Source organism: Salmo salar, chromosome ssa03 (assembly GCF_905237065.1).
Source record: "Salmo salar chromosome ssa03, Ssal_v3.1, whole genome shotgun sequence".
In the NCBI taxonomy this organism is placed as follows: Eukaryota; Metazoa; Chordata; class Actinopteri; order Salmoniformes; family Salmonidae; genus Salmo; species Salmo salar.
In genome coordinates this window covers 17,194,723-17,209,270 of record NC_059444.1, presented here as the reverse complement: position 1 = coordinate 17,209,270, position 14,548 = coordinate 17,194,723, and the positions used below count along the sequence as shown (strand labels likewise).

Genomic DNA, 14,548 nt, shown 5'->3' with positions numbered 1-14,548 from the left:
AATACTGTCTATTGTGAACACTTTTTGTCAAACTACTTCATTCCCCTGCCTGTTCATTGAAGCACTGGTGACTGAAAAAGTAAAATGCCGCTCTTGATTTCACTGCAAATAAGCTGTGTTATTTTGGTATAATTTGGCTGAATAGGCTTTCGCACATTTACATTAGTGTTTCATTAGTTAACTAAGTTACTGACTGACTAGACTAATTGTTATTCATATTTATGGTGTTGCATTTCGGATGGAAGAGGGAGTTAGATCTCAGAGTAGGAGTACTGATTTAGGATCAGTTTAGCCTTTTATATCACAATGAATGATTACATTGACAAAGGGGGGTCCACAAGATGCTTTGTGAATGCGGGCCGGGGAAAAAAGATATTGACCTATACCTTGCACTGCAGTCTTTCACCACAGGACCCTAGCGGTATTACTGTCAATGCTTATGAACTGAATATTTGTATGTGAATTTCCATATATCAATGACACTAACAAAATGGTTGAATTGTTCAGCAACATGTGCAGTGAACATGACTTTAGTGATGAAAGGTACAGTTGAAGTCGGAAGTTTACATACACATAGGTTGGAGTCATTAAAACTCGTTTTTCAACCACTCCACACATTTCTTGTTGACAAACTACTGTTTTGGCATGTCGGTTAGGACATCTACTGTGTGCATGACACAAGTCCCTTTTCCAACAACTGTTTACAGACAGATTATTTCACTTATTATTCACTGTATCACAATTCCAGTGGGTCAGAAGTTTACGTACACTAATTTGACTGCCTTTAAACTGCTTGGAAAATTCCAGAAAATTATGTCATGGGTTTAGAAGCTTATGATAGGCTAATTGACATCATTTGAGTCAATTGGAGGTGGACATGTGGATGTATTTCAAGGCCTACCCTCAAACTCAGTGACTCTTTGCTTGACATCATGGGAAAATCAAAAGAAATCAGCCAAGACCTCAGAAACAATTGTAGACCTCCACAAGTCTGGTTCATCCTTGGGAGCAATTTCCAAACGCCTGAAGGTACTACGTTCATCTGTACAAACAATAGTATGCCAGTATAAACACCATGGGACCACGCAGCCGTCATACCGCTCAGGAAGGAGACGCGTTCTGTCTCCTAGAGATGAACATACTTTGGTGCGAAAAGTGCAAATCAATCCCAGAACAACAGCAAAGGACCTTGTGAAGATGCTGGAGGAAACAGGTACAAAAGTAACTATATCCACAGTAAAACGAGTCCTATATCGGCATAACCTGAAAGACCGCTCAGCAAGGAAGAAGCCACTGCTCCAAAACAACAATAAAAAAGCCAGACTACGGTTTTCAACTGCACATGGGGACAAAGACCGTACTTTTTGGAGAAATGTCCTCTTGTCTGATGAAACAAAAATAGAACTGTTTGGCCATAATGACCATCGTTACGTTTGGAGGAAAAAGGGGGAGGCTTGCAAGCCGAAGAACACCATCCCAACCGTGAAGCACGGGGGTGGCAGCATCATGTTGTGGAGGTGCTTTGCTGCAGGAGGGACTTGTGCACTTCACAAAATAGATGGCATCACGAGGAATTGAAAATGATGTGGATATATTGAAGCAACATCTCAAGACATCAGTCAGGAAGTTAAAGCTTGGTCGCTAATGGGCCTTCCAAATGGACAACAACCCCAAGCATACTTCCAAAGTTTTGGAAAAATGTCTTAAGGACAACAAAGTCAAGGTATTGGAGTGGCCATCACAAAGCCCTGACCTCAATCCTATAGAACATTTGAGGGCAGAACTGAAAAAGCATGTGCGAGCAAGGAGGCCTACAAACCTGACTCAGTTACACAGCTCTGTCAGGAGGAATGGGCCAAAATTCACCTGACTTATTGTGAGAAGCTTGTGCAAGTCTCCCCGAAATGTTTGACCCAAGTTAAACAATTGAAAGGCAATGCTACCAAATACTAATTGAGTGTATGTGAACTTCTGACCCATTTGGAATGTGATGAAATAAATAAAAGCTGAAATAAATCATTCTCTCTACTCTTATTCTGACATTTCACATTCTTAAAATAAAGTGGTGATCCTAACTGACCTAGAACAGGGAATTTTTACTAGGATTAAATGTCAGGAATTCAGTTTAAATGTATTTGGCTAAGGTGTATGTTAACTTCAGCTGTACATAATGCATTTATTGTCATCTCCCTATCAGGCCACTGGATGCTATGACTTGGGCTTGGATGGTGACACACATCTTCTTCAAGCTTCCTGAGTGAATACTGGGGTCTTCAGTGGTTCAAGAAGCAAGGGCCTTACCTGGGTGTACAGTAACAATCTTTTTGTCTTGGATCCATTTTGTGAACATGTACAAACTGCTATGTACACAAGCACCAACTTTGTCCCATTCTTTATTCTTGTCTGGGATATATATTTTAGTTGAGACACCTGTAAGATGTACAATAATACAAATGCATTCACTCTGGACATTAGTCTTGCATTTTTTTCATAACTTTTAAAAAATAAGCTCTAAGTGTATTTGTCTTGATGGTTAAGTTATCACAGAAGTTACAACACTTTATTGCGTTTGGTCATCCACAAAATGTGGCCATTGAAAGTCTGCAGATAGCTGGCAACAGGGTGGCAGTTCTTTTGGTGTGCTGCTCTAGAGTTCCATAGCTCAGCAGACTCACCTGTAAGAAAGGGGGATGGTCACATGTTAGTTTGGATAGAAGTCTGGGAGACTTTTACAGGGAGGAAAGAGCATGAGTTTTAGAGTGAGTACAGTATATCCAATCCAACCATTGGCCCTGGATAATATTCTAGAATCACACGAGCAGACTGCCATAGTGGAGGTTTACATAATGCATCAAGTATACTACACTGCTCAAAAAAATAAAGGGAACACTTAAACAACACAATGTAACTCCAAGTCAATCACACTTCTGTGAAATCAAACTGTCCACTTAGGAAGCAACACTGATTGACAATAAATTTCACATGCGGTTGTGCAAATGGAATAGACAACAGGTGGAAATTATAGGCAATAAGCAAGACACCCCCAATAAAGGAGTGGTTCTGCAGGTGGAGACCACAGACCACTTCTCAGTTCCTATGCTTCCTGGCTGATGTTTTGGTCACTTTTGAATGCTGGCGGTGCTTTCACTCTAGTGGTAGCATGAGACTGAGTCTACAACCCACACAAGTGGCTCAGGTAGTGCAGCTCATCCAGGATGGCACATCAATGCGGGCTGTGGCAAGAAGGTTTGCTGTGTCTGTCAGCGTAGTGTCCAGAGCATGGAGGCGCTACCAGGAGACAGGCCAGTACATCAGGAGACGTGGAGGAGGCCTGTGGAGGGCAACAACCCAGCAGCAGGACCGCTACCTCCGCCTTTGTGCAAGGAGGAGCAGCAGGAGCACTGCCAGAGCCCTGCAAAATGACCTCCAGCAGGCCACAAATGTGCATGTGTCTGCTCAAACGGTCAGAAACAGACTCCATGAGGGTGGTATGAGGGCCCGACGTCCACAGGTGGGGGTTGTGCTTACAGCCCAACACCATGCAGGAGGTTTGGCATTTGCCAGAGAACACCAAGATTGGCAAATTCGCCACTGGCGCCCTGTGCTCTTCACAGATGAAAGCAGGTTCACACTGAGCACGTGACAGACGTGACAGAGTCTGGAGACGCCGTGGAGAACTTTCTGCTGCCTGCAACATCCTCCAGCATGACCGGTTTGGCGGTGGGTCAGTCATGGTGTGGGGTGGCATTTCTTTGGGGGGCCGCACAGCCCTCCATGTGCTCGCCAGAGGTAGCCTGACTGCCATTAGGTACCGAGATGAGATCCTCCGACCCCTTGTGAGACCATATGCTGGTGCGGTTGGCCCTGGGTTCCTCCTAATGCAAGACATTGCTAGACCTCATGTGGCTGGAGTGTGCCAGCAGTTCCTGCAAGAGGAAGGCATTGATGCTATGGACCGGCCCGCCCGTTCCCCAGACCTGAATCCAATTGAGCACATCTGGGACATCATGTCTCGCTCCATCCACCAACGCCACGTTGCACCACAGACTGTCCAGGAGTTGGCGGATGCTTTAGTCCAGGTCTGGGAGGAGATCCCTCAGGAGACCATCCGCCACCTCATCAGGAGCATGCCCAGGCGTTGTAGGGAGGTCATACAGGTACGTGGAGGCCACACACACTACTGAGCCTCATTTTGACTTGTTTTAAGGACATTACATCAAAGTTGGATCAGCCTGTAGTGTGGTTTTCCATTATAATTTTGAGTGTGACTCCAAATCCAGACCTCCATGGGTTGATAAATTGGATTTCCATTGATTATTTTTGTGTGATTTTGTTGTCAGCACATTCAACTATGTAAAGAATAAAGTATTTAATAAGATTATTTCTTTCATTCAGATCTAGGATGTGTTGTTTAAGTGTTCCCTTTATTTTTTTGAGCAGTGTATTATGAGTGGAGCTTACTTCTCTGTGCGCTGGAGAGATCACAGGTAGTTGGTCAGAAGGCTCTGGAGGTCCTTGGACCAGTCTGTCTGGAGAGAGGTGGAATTAAGGTGGTAAATGTGCTTGAAAGAGAGAGCCCTCACCCTGACCTACCACTGGGACAGGGCCTCCTGCCTAACCCTCTAATCGCTGTCTCTCTGACAGGGAGTTACTCCAGCAGTATGTCCATAGGTCTTCTCCACTTATTATACAAGTGTAGTATTAGCTCTTGGAATGGACAAAATAATAGGACTTACTGACAAGGAGTGCTCCATGTTCCTACTGCTAACAAGCCTCAACCTGGATGCAGACATTTCCTGCCTCAGAGTACGGTTGCATCTACACTATATACAGTACATTTGGAAAGTGTTCAGACCGCTTGACTTTTTCCACATTTTGTTATGCTACAGCGTTATTCTAAAATTGATTAAATAAATGTTTTTCCTCAATCTACACACAATACTCCATAATGACAAAGCGATAACAGGTTTAGAATTTTTTGTGAATGTATTATAAATAAGAAAAGAGAAATATCTTATTTTCTTAATTATTCATACCCTTTGCTATTAGACTTGAAATTGAGCTCAGGTGCATCCTGTTTCCATTGATCATCCTTGAGAGGTTGCTTGGAGTTCACCTATGGTTCATGTAATTGATTGGACATGATTTGGAAAGGCACACACCTGTCTATATAAAAGGTCACACAGTTGACAATGCATGTCAGAGCAAAAACCAACCCATGAGGTCTGTCGTGGACGAATCAGAATTAGTTGGGTAACATAGATAATTAAGATGTTTTATTAGTATAATATGCTTATTTGAGGTACTTGTCATTAGAAAGTGTCCATTGGACTCTGGTGTCTTTTCAGTTGCACGTCTACCTTAGCTGGGGCTCAGACACTTGGGGCCCAGAGAGGGGAGAGGTCAGATTTGTCATCATGAGAATGTGTCTTTACCTATTTCTTAAACCATGTGAAGTGATGGCGTGATTAATGGGGAACCAATGACTTGTCTCCACAATGTCTGTGAGTAAGTCACTCCCTCCTTTTCTTTATTGTGGGGAGGATTATGGCATTAAATGGACCCTTGTATGTCCTCTCTTAGATCTCACACTTATCCTGTGATAATATATGGCCTAGAGGCTCACTCCCCCCAGTGAGCCTGTCCAGGAGTGGGGTCAAGAGGGGGTTTGCTTGAGATGGGAGTATCTAGAGTTGACAATTGATATATGCCATTGGATGAAATAGTTCTGTTCAATACCGTACCAGGGAGGGACAGTTCTAAGGAGACCAGATACTGGGCTATACCATTAATCCTGTTGACATAGCAGTTACTGTCTGATGTGTTTTATTGATATCTGTCATACAAAACTTAACCTTTGTGAACTGTTACTAAGTATCTGTGGTTTGTCAATGTACGTTGAAGGGGGTATCGTTGCTATAAAAGATCCCTGTAGCCATTCTGTAATCACCTCATTAAATGATTCATTCGAGAGAGTGCATTATTGGGGGTCAAGAACTTTTGCAAAAGTATCTTAAGTATTAAAGATGTAGTTTAACTCGGACTGGTGTGTTTGTAACTCCTCATTTGGTAATGCGGAAATTAGCCACCACAGGTCGAAGGAATTGTTCGTAGAGCTCCGAGACAGGATTGTGTCGAGACACAGATCTGGGGAAGGGTACCAAAAATGTTCTGCAGCATCGAAGGTCCCCAAGAACACAGTGACCACCATCATTCTTAAATTGAAGAAGTTTAGAACCACCAAGAGCTGGCCGTCCGGCCGGCAAACTGAGCAATCAGGGGAGATAGGCCTTGGTCAGCGAGGTGACCAAGAAACCGATGGTCACTTTGACAGACCTGTTTTTGCTTTGTCATTATGGGGTATTGTGTGTAGATTGATGAGGGGGAAAAAACGATTGAATACATTTTAGAATAAGGCTGTAACGTAACAAAATGTGGAAAAAGTCAAGGGGTTTGAATAGTTTCCGAATGCACTGCATACAAAGGTATGTGGACACCCCTTCAAATGAGTGGATTCAGCTTTATCAGCCACATCCGTTGCTGACAGGTGTATAAAATCGAGCACACAGCCATACAATCTCCATAGACAAACACTGGCAGTAGAATGACCTTACTCAGTGACTTTCAACATGGCACCGTCATAGGATACCACCTTTCCAACAAGTCAGTTCGGCAAATTTCTGCCCTGCTTGAGCTGCCCCAGTCAACTGTAAGTGCTGTTATTGTGAAGTGGAAACGTCTAGGAGCAGCAACGGCTCAGCCGCAAAGTGGTAGGCCACACAAGCTCACAGAACGGGACTGTCGAGTGCTGAAGCGCGTAGCTACCTAGTTCCAAACTGCCTCTGGAAGCAAAGTCAGCTCAAGAACTGTTCGCACACAAGCCTAAGATCACAATGTGCAATGCCAAGCATTAACCTGGAGTGGTGTAAAGCTCGCCTCCATTGGTCTCACGCTTCACCATCTGGCAGTCCGACGGACGAATCTGGGTTTGGTGGATGTCAGGAGAACCCTATCTGCCCCATTGCATAGTGCAAACTGTGAAGTTTGGGGGATGAGGAATAATGTTATGGGGCTGCTTTTCGTGATTCGAGCTAGGCCCCTTAGTTCCAGTGAAAGGAAATCAACCCTACAGCATACCCGCATACCACTATAGACGATTCTGTGCTTCCAACTTTGTGGCAACAGTTTGGGGAAGGCCTACTCCTGTTTCAGCATGACAATGCCCCCGTGCACAAAGCGCGGTCTATATAGAAATTATTTGTCGAGATCAGTGTGGAAGAAATTGACTCTCTTGCACAGAGCCCTGACCTCAACCCCATCGAACACCTCTGGGATGAATTGGTAAGCCGACTGTGAGCCAGGCCTATTCGCCCAACAGCACTAATGCTCTTGTGGCTGAATGGAAAGTCCCCGCAGCAATGTTCCAACATCTAGTGGAAAGCCTTCCCAGAAGAGTGGAGGTTGTTATAGCAGCAAAGGGGGGACCAACTCCAAACTAATGCCCATGATTTTGGCATGAGATGTTCGACGAGCAGGTATCCACATACATTTGGTCATGTAGTGTATTTCCTCCAGGCTCCAATAAATCAGATTACAAAAATGCAGAGATTAACAAATTAAATTAGTACCTGGATGAGGTGTAGTCATAGTTACCACAGCCACAAATCCCACCAATTTCCCAATTCCAATCTTGCAATTCCCCAACAGGCTCAGGAGAGGTTAAGGTCAAGTCATGCAACCTCTGAAACATGACCCGCCAAACCTCGCTCCTTAACACCCACCCACTTAACCTGGAAGCACCAATGTGTTGGAGGAAACACCATTCAACTGACATCAGCCTGCAGGCACCTGGCCCACCACAAGGAGTCACTGGAGTGTGATAAGCCCCCCCCAACCAAACCCGCAGTTAACCCGGATGACACTGAGCCAATTGTGCGCCTCCCAATGGGACCCCTGGTCACAGCCGGTTGTGACAGCCTGGGATCAAACCAGGGTCTGTAGTGACACCAAGTACTGCAATGCAGTGCCTTAGACCACTGCACCACTCAGGAGGCCCTTAAAAACAGATTTGAAACCTAAGCTAACCACAATGATAACTTTATACATAACCTTAAATTCAGACCAAAAAGCAAAACATTTGTTCTCATAAAATTTTGGGATTTGGCCAATTTTACTTTGTGGCTGTGGTAACTAGTTGAAAATGAACATACCTGCTAAAAAGTATGCATGCCATTTTGTGATAATGGTTAAGACAAATTACATGGCATCCATGTGAATTTATAGCTATAATTTACATTATGGCATCACGTATCATTTCACTAACAATTGCTACCTCAACTTATTCCATCATGACATCAACAACAACATGCTCCTTATTTGACTGTAGTTAGCTGCTAGCTTAGCCAGATCCAGCCTGTGATTGAGGCCGGGCTAATTTTGCAGCCAAACTGCTTCAAATAGGGTGATTAGCCTAGGTAGGTATCTAGCTAAATGACAACTCTATTAATTCTAGAAGTATCGACTCAATTTCTTAATTCAGAAAGTAGGCTTCACCTCCTGAGTTACATCGGTAGGCATTAGCTCGCTAGCATGATCTAGCTAACGTGAGCTAGCTAGCCAACATGAATTGTTTCTGACATGCCACAATCCTGCTTACTTAACATCTGATATATATATTAGCTGCTGTAGCTAGCTAGATAATAATGGTTTATGATAGTTCATTATCTAACTACACTTATCTAACTTGCTAAGTGTAAAACGCAGTTATCAAAGACACTCACTTAGTAACTTATACTTTTCTGACCAACTAGACATTACTTTAGCCATCCTCGGCTGACTCCTTCTTGCCTACTCCTGTTTATAGGTCTTCTTCTAGGTTAAAACTATATGGCTGTATTCCAGTGCTTCATTGTCAAAAGAAACCCACTTGAACACTGCCCTGACACGTCGCCACTGATGAAAACTGTTTTCATGGTCACACATATCCAAAATAATGTATGTGATTGCAAAATCCAATGCTTAAACAGAACATTGTGACTTTAGTAAAACAAAAGCCGATACTGTCATTAACGGGGTTCTTCAATAATTATGCATAATAGTTATTTGATGGGGGTTTGATATCTACTGTAGGTGTTTAGTTATGTATTTTTTTTTTCACCTTTTATTTAACCAGGTAGGCTAGTTGAGAACAAGTTCTCATTTACAACTGCGACCTGGCCAAGATAAAGCAAAGCAGTGCGACACATACAACAACACAGAGTTACACATGGAGTAAACAAACATACAGTCAATAATACAATATAAAAAGTCTATATACAGTGTGTGCAAATGAGGTAGGATAAGGGAGGTAAAGCAATAGGCCATAGTGGCGAAATAATTACAATATAGCAATTAAACACTGGAGTGATAGATCCCTTAAGATTGGAAAGCTGCCGTGGTCATCCCCCTCTTCAAAGGGGGTGACACTCTAGACCCAAACTGTTGTCGTGTCTTTGGCTATGCCGTATTAAGTGATATGACATGCTATTCTATAAAATAATTTCTCTGTAATTAATATTACCTGATTAAGCTAATCAGGTAAATAAATAACTAGGAAGTCGGGGCACCACGAAAGAATGTTTATAGAGCTGTTATCTTCCGAATAAACTCTTAAAGACCTGGTAAACTTTTACATCAATAGCAGTCAATATTTAATCGTCACCTTGTTTAGTCTCATCTGAAAGTGGTAAATTCTTGGTTATCTTCAGGAACCCTGGCTAACAAGTTGAATCAGCAATGCAAAATTTGGTTTAATTCTATATTTACTAAATACCTAACCAATCACACAGAATTACATATACACAGAATGAATCATACTTTGATGGACCTGGTGAACGGAGCCGATATAGCGGCTGGTTACACAAAGAAAAGGGGGGGTTTGAGTGAAAGAGTGGGAAGACTGAGTAACAAAGGGAGAAGCTATGCTATCGTAAATACGGTATCTTATGCATTCTAAATTACCAACCATTTGAAAAAGGAGAATGCAATAAATATTTACTCTGAGCTGCGCTTCGGTAGATTGGTCGTCGATGGAACATCGGTTTGTCCAGCATGGATCTCTGGTGGTAGAATGGATACTTGGTAGTACCGTTGTCGTGTGGTAGAACAGATACTCTGTCCTTCCTCTCCTAGCCCACGTCTACAGTTGCTGCGCTAATGCGATGGCTAGGAGGTATCACTTCTTTAGTGAATAAGAGTTAAAAGGTCATACCAAGTTGCCATGCTATATGCTCATGCTATATTCTGGCTGGTATAGTCGAAATTCATCCTTCTGTCGTGTAGGTCGTCACCTTCACATTGAAATTCGATGCTAATTTCGTTAGATTCTTGCTGAGGTTGGCTTAGTTCTGTAGGTGGTCTTTGTCCTTTCAATGTGGGGACCTCAAGTCCACACGTCCTTGGAACAGCTTATTATCTGAGCCCTTTTAACGTAGGACTGTCGCCCTAATGTCCTCGGAACGGAAAGTTACATTTTCGTCAAGGGCTTTATATAGTGGTATGAGAGAGGGCATGTTTCATAGTTTACAACCAATGTCTCTTCACATGGGCGGGGCCACTGAGTGAGCAGAGCTTTAACCTTATGAAAACCCAATTTGGAAGCTAAAATTACATTTAATCTTTTCACAAATAGTTTCATATTTAAACATTTAAATTGCACAACAATTCCATGTGAATCTGATAACTAGAATGTGTAGACTTTCCAAGATACAGTTTATGTCATCCTATCATCAGTAATAATGTCTCAGACGCCAAATGATCTGGCATCATATTCATTAAGTACCAACGCATATTTTCACTGAAATATGGTTCCTTTCCCCCCACCTTTTGATATTTCCAGACTCTCTATGTTTAACAAAGGCTTTTCAAGAGTCTGGCTCAAGAGAGAGGAAAGGGAGAAAGGTATTTATGGGGGGGTCATAAACCTCACCCGCAGGCCAACGTCATGACACTGTTATAGACCTATATCCATCCTGCCCTGCCTCTCTAAAGTCTTTGAAAGCCAAGTTAATAAACAGATCACTGACCATTTCGAATCCCACCGTACCTTCTCCGCTGTGCAATCCGGTTTCCAAGCTGGTCACGGGTGCACCTCAGCCACGCTCAAGGTACTACACGATATCATAACTGCCATCGATAAAAGACAGTACTGTGCAGCCGTCTTCATCGACCTGGCCAAGGCTTTTGACTCTGTCAATCACCGTATTCTTATCGGCAGACTCAACAGCCTTGGTTTCTCAAATGACTGCCTCGCCTGGTTCACCAACTACTTCGCAGACAGAATTCAGTGTGTCAAATTGGAGAGCCTGTTTTCTCCGGACCTCTGGCAGTCTCTATGGGGGTGCCACAGGGTTCAATTCTCGGGCCGACTCTTTTCTCTGTATACATCAATGATGTCGCTCTTTCTGTGGGTGATTCCCTGATCCACCTCTACGCAGACACCACCATTCTGTATACATCTGGCCCTTTGGACAATGTGTTAACTAAACTTCAAACGAGCTTCAATGCCATACAACACTCCTTCCGTGGTCTACAACTGCTCTTAAACGCTAGTAAAACCAAATGCATGCTTTTCAACCATTCACTGCCCGCACCCGCCCACCCGACTAGCATCACTACCCTGGATGGTTCTGACCTAGAATATGTGGACAACTACAAATACCTAGGTGTCTGGCTAGACTGTAAAATCTCCTTCCAGACTCATATTAAACATCTCCAATCCAAAATCAAATCTAGAATCGTCTTTCTATTTAGCATAAAAGCCTCCTTCACTCACACCGCCAAACTTACCCTAGTAAAACTGACTATCCTACCGATCCTCGACTTCGGCGATGTCATCTACAAAATAGGTTCCAATACTCTACTCAGGAAACTGGATGCAGTCTATCACAGTGCCATCCGTTTTGTTACCAAAGCCCCTTATACCACCCACCACTGCGACCTGTATGCTCTAGTCGGCTGGCCCTCGCTACATATTTGTCGCCAGACACACTGGCTCCAGGTCATCTACAAGTCTATGCTAGGTAATGCTCCACCTTATCTCAGCTCACTGGTCACGATAACAACACACACCCGTAGCATGTGCTCCAGCAGGTATGTCTCACTGGTCATCCCCAAAGCCAACACCTTCTTGGCCGCCTTCCCTTCCAGTTCTCTGCTGCCAGTGGCTGGAACAAATTGCAACATTTGCTGAAGCTGGAGACTTATATTTCCCTCACTAACTTTAAACATCAGCTATCTGAGCAGCTAATCGATCGCTGCAGCTGTACATAGTCCATCTGTAAATAGCCCACCCAATCTACCTACCTCATCCCCATATTGTTTTTATTTACTTTTCTGCTCTTTTGCACACTAGTATCGCTACTTGCACATCATCATCTGCTCATTCATCTCTCCAGTGTTAATCTGCTAAATTGTAATTACTTCACTACTATGGCCTATTTATTGCCTACCTCCTCACGCCATTTGCACACACTGTATATAGACAAAAAAATGTTCTATTGTGTTATTGACTGTACGCTTGTTTATTCCATGTGTAACTCTGTGTTGATGTTTGTGTCGCACTGCTTTGCTTTATCTGTCTCACTTTGTGAACTGTTCCTAATATCTGTGGTTTGTTATGTCGACTAGGGGGTGGATCTTTGCTATAAAAGATCTCAGTAGCCATTGTGTTGTCACTCTCAACGGATCATTAGAAAATGGTGAATCGTTGAAAGTCATTGCTATTGCAAAGCTCTTATTATTAAAGATGTGGTTTAAGTATAACTCTGACTTGTGTGTAAAGTTTGTCTCTCCTTATTTGATAGTAAAGAAATTAACCACCACAGGGTTCCGGTTCAAAAGTAAAGAAAATAGCACATCCATACCACATTGGGTGAGGCGGATTGCAGGAGAGTATGTTGAAGTTGAGGTTAAGAAAAATATTTAAAAAATATATGCGAAGAAAAAAGATAGAAAAGATATATACACGGGACGCGACAAGACAAGGACAAAAGACGTCTGACTGCTACGCCATCTTGGATGAGCCGATGTAGGGACATTATCTAGCAACATCAACTGATTCAGGAAAGGATTTTCTGAATGACAGTCAAGTGATAAAATCAACATTCCTGAGGTAAGATTACGGTCTGTCTAGACTTAAAACGGAGCAATCGAGAACATAAAAACGTTCCGGTTATTCGTTTTTGAATAGAAATCGAGAAATACCAAAAATTGCAACAACTAAAAATATTTTTTGCATATACAGTATAAAACAAAAAAACAAGTGACTTATCAGATTCATACATATTTGCACTACTCATATATATATATTTTGTGAAACATGCCATTTAATTAATTGTCAAAGCTCCAAGATGAGGTAAGATTTCTCAATTGCTGCATAAGATTTAGTGCTAATTGACTTAGTAATGAACTGCAGTTACTGTAAATGGTTAGCTGACTGATATATCCTAGCTAACTATTGATAATCTTATTAAATGAGGCTATACAGACAAAACAACAGCATCTATTGCTAGACTAGAGAAATCAGGGGCCTCCCGAGTGACACAGCAGTCGAAGGCACTGCATCGCAGTGCTTGAGGCGTCACTACAGATCCGGGTTCGATCCCGGCCGCGACCTGGAAACCCATGAGGCGGCGTACAATTGTCCCGGGGTCGTCAGGGTTAGGGGAGGGTTTGGCTGGCCAGGATGTCCTTGTCCCATCGTGCTTTAGCGGCTCCTTGTGGCGAGCCGGGTGCATGCATGCTGACGGTTGTGCAGTGTTTCCTCCGACACATTGATCGGCTGACTTAAGCGAGCAGTGTGTCAAGAAGCAGTGCGGCTTGGCAGGGTCATGTTTCGGAGGACACATATTTGTAATAATTTTTTTCTCCCTTTTTCTCCCCGATCTCTAACTAATAAGAAGGAAGAAACTAGAGAATGTACACAAGCCTTGATAAGTTCAATCCATCTTGTGTGATTACCTAGCCAAGGCCAGTGTGCGTCCTTCATAAATATGAGTTCAAATTTCTTACAATTCATGTGTGGTGGACACACTCCTTGGTTATGCTACTTAGCATTTTTACCTAACCCTGTTGGTTCTGTCATCCCATTTCAGACATTTAGCATTTCAGTGTCTAGTCGTATATGCCCTGTGGTTGTATGGATGTATACTGTATAGATTGTGTGGGTATTTTGTTAGCAATGAACTTGTGGATGCATTATACATTGAAATTCATGCAGTTGTGTGAGGATGATGGTGCTCCTCAAGAACTGCTGTGTAGTTTCACTCCTCTGATCATTCATTAGTGAAGTCACAGCCATGTTAGGTTGTATTGCCCTGTGCAGCAGATTACCTATTGTAGCCATATTATTTATAGCTTATGTAATTGGAGGTTGTATTAAGCCTATACCTTCCATTTACTATTGTATTTAATTTCTCCCTTTTCAGAACTGCACACACTCTTGGTTAACACAATTGTCATGCCATACACTCTGCTGTGCTGTGCCATTACTACTCTATGTGAATCAGCG

At 42.9% G+C, this 14,548-nt stretch overlaps 1 long non-coding RNA gene across 1 annotated transcript; it reads right to left on the bottom strand.

Moving 5' to 3' along the window:
* Window positions 1–2,224: 2,224 nt before the first annotated feature.
* Window positions 2,225–8,937, bottom strand: LOC106599201 (uncharacterized). Its single transcript, XR_001327377.2, has 3 exons — window positions 8,781–8,937; window positions 4,462–4,529; window positions 2,225–2,675 (listed from the first exon to the last, which is right to left on the bottom strand). It is a non-coding gene; the product is annotated as an uncharacterized lncRNA (long non-coding RNA).
* Window positions 8,938–14,548: the final 5,611 nt, after the last annotated feature.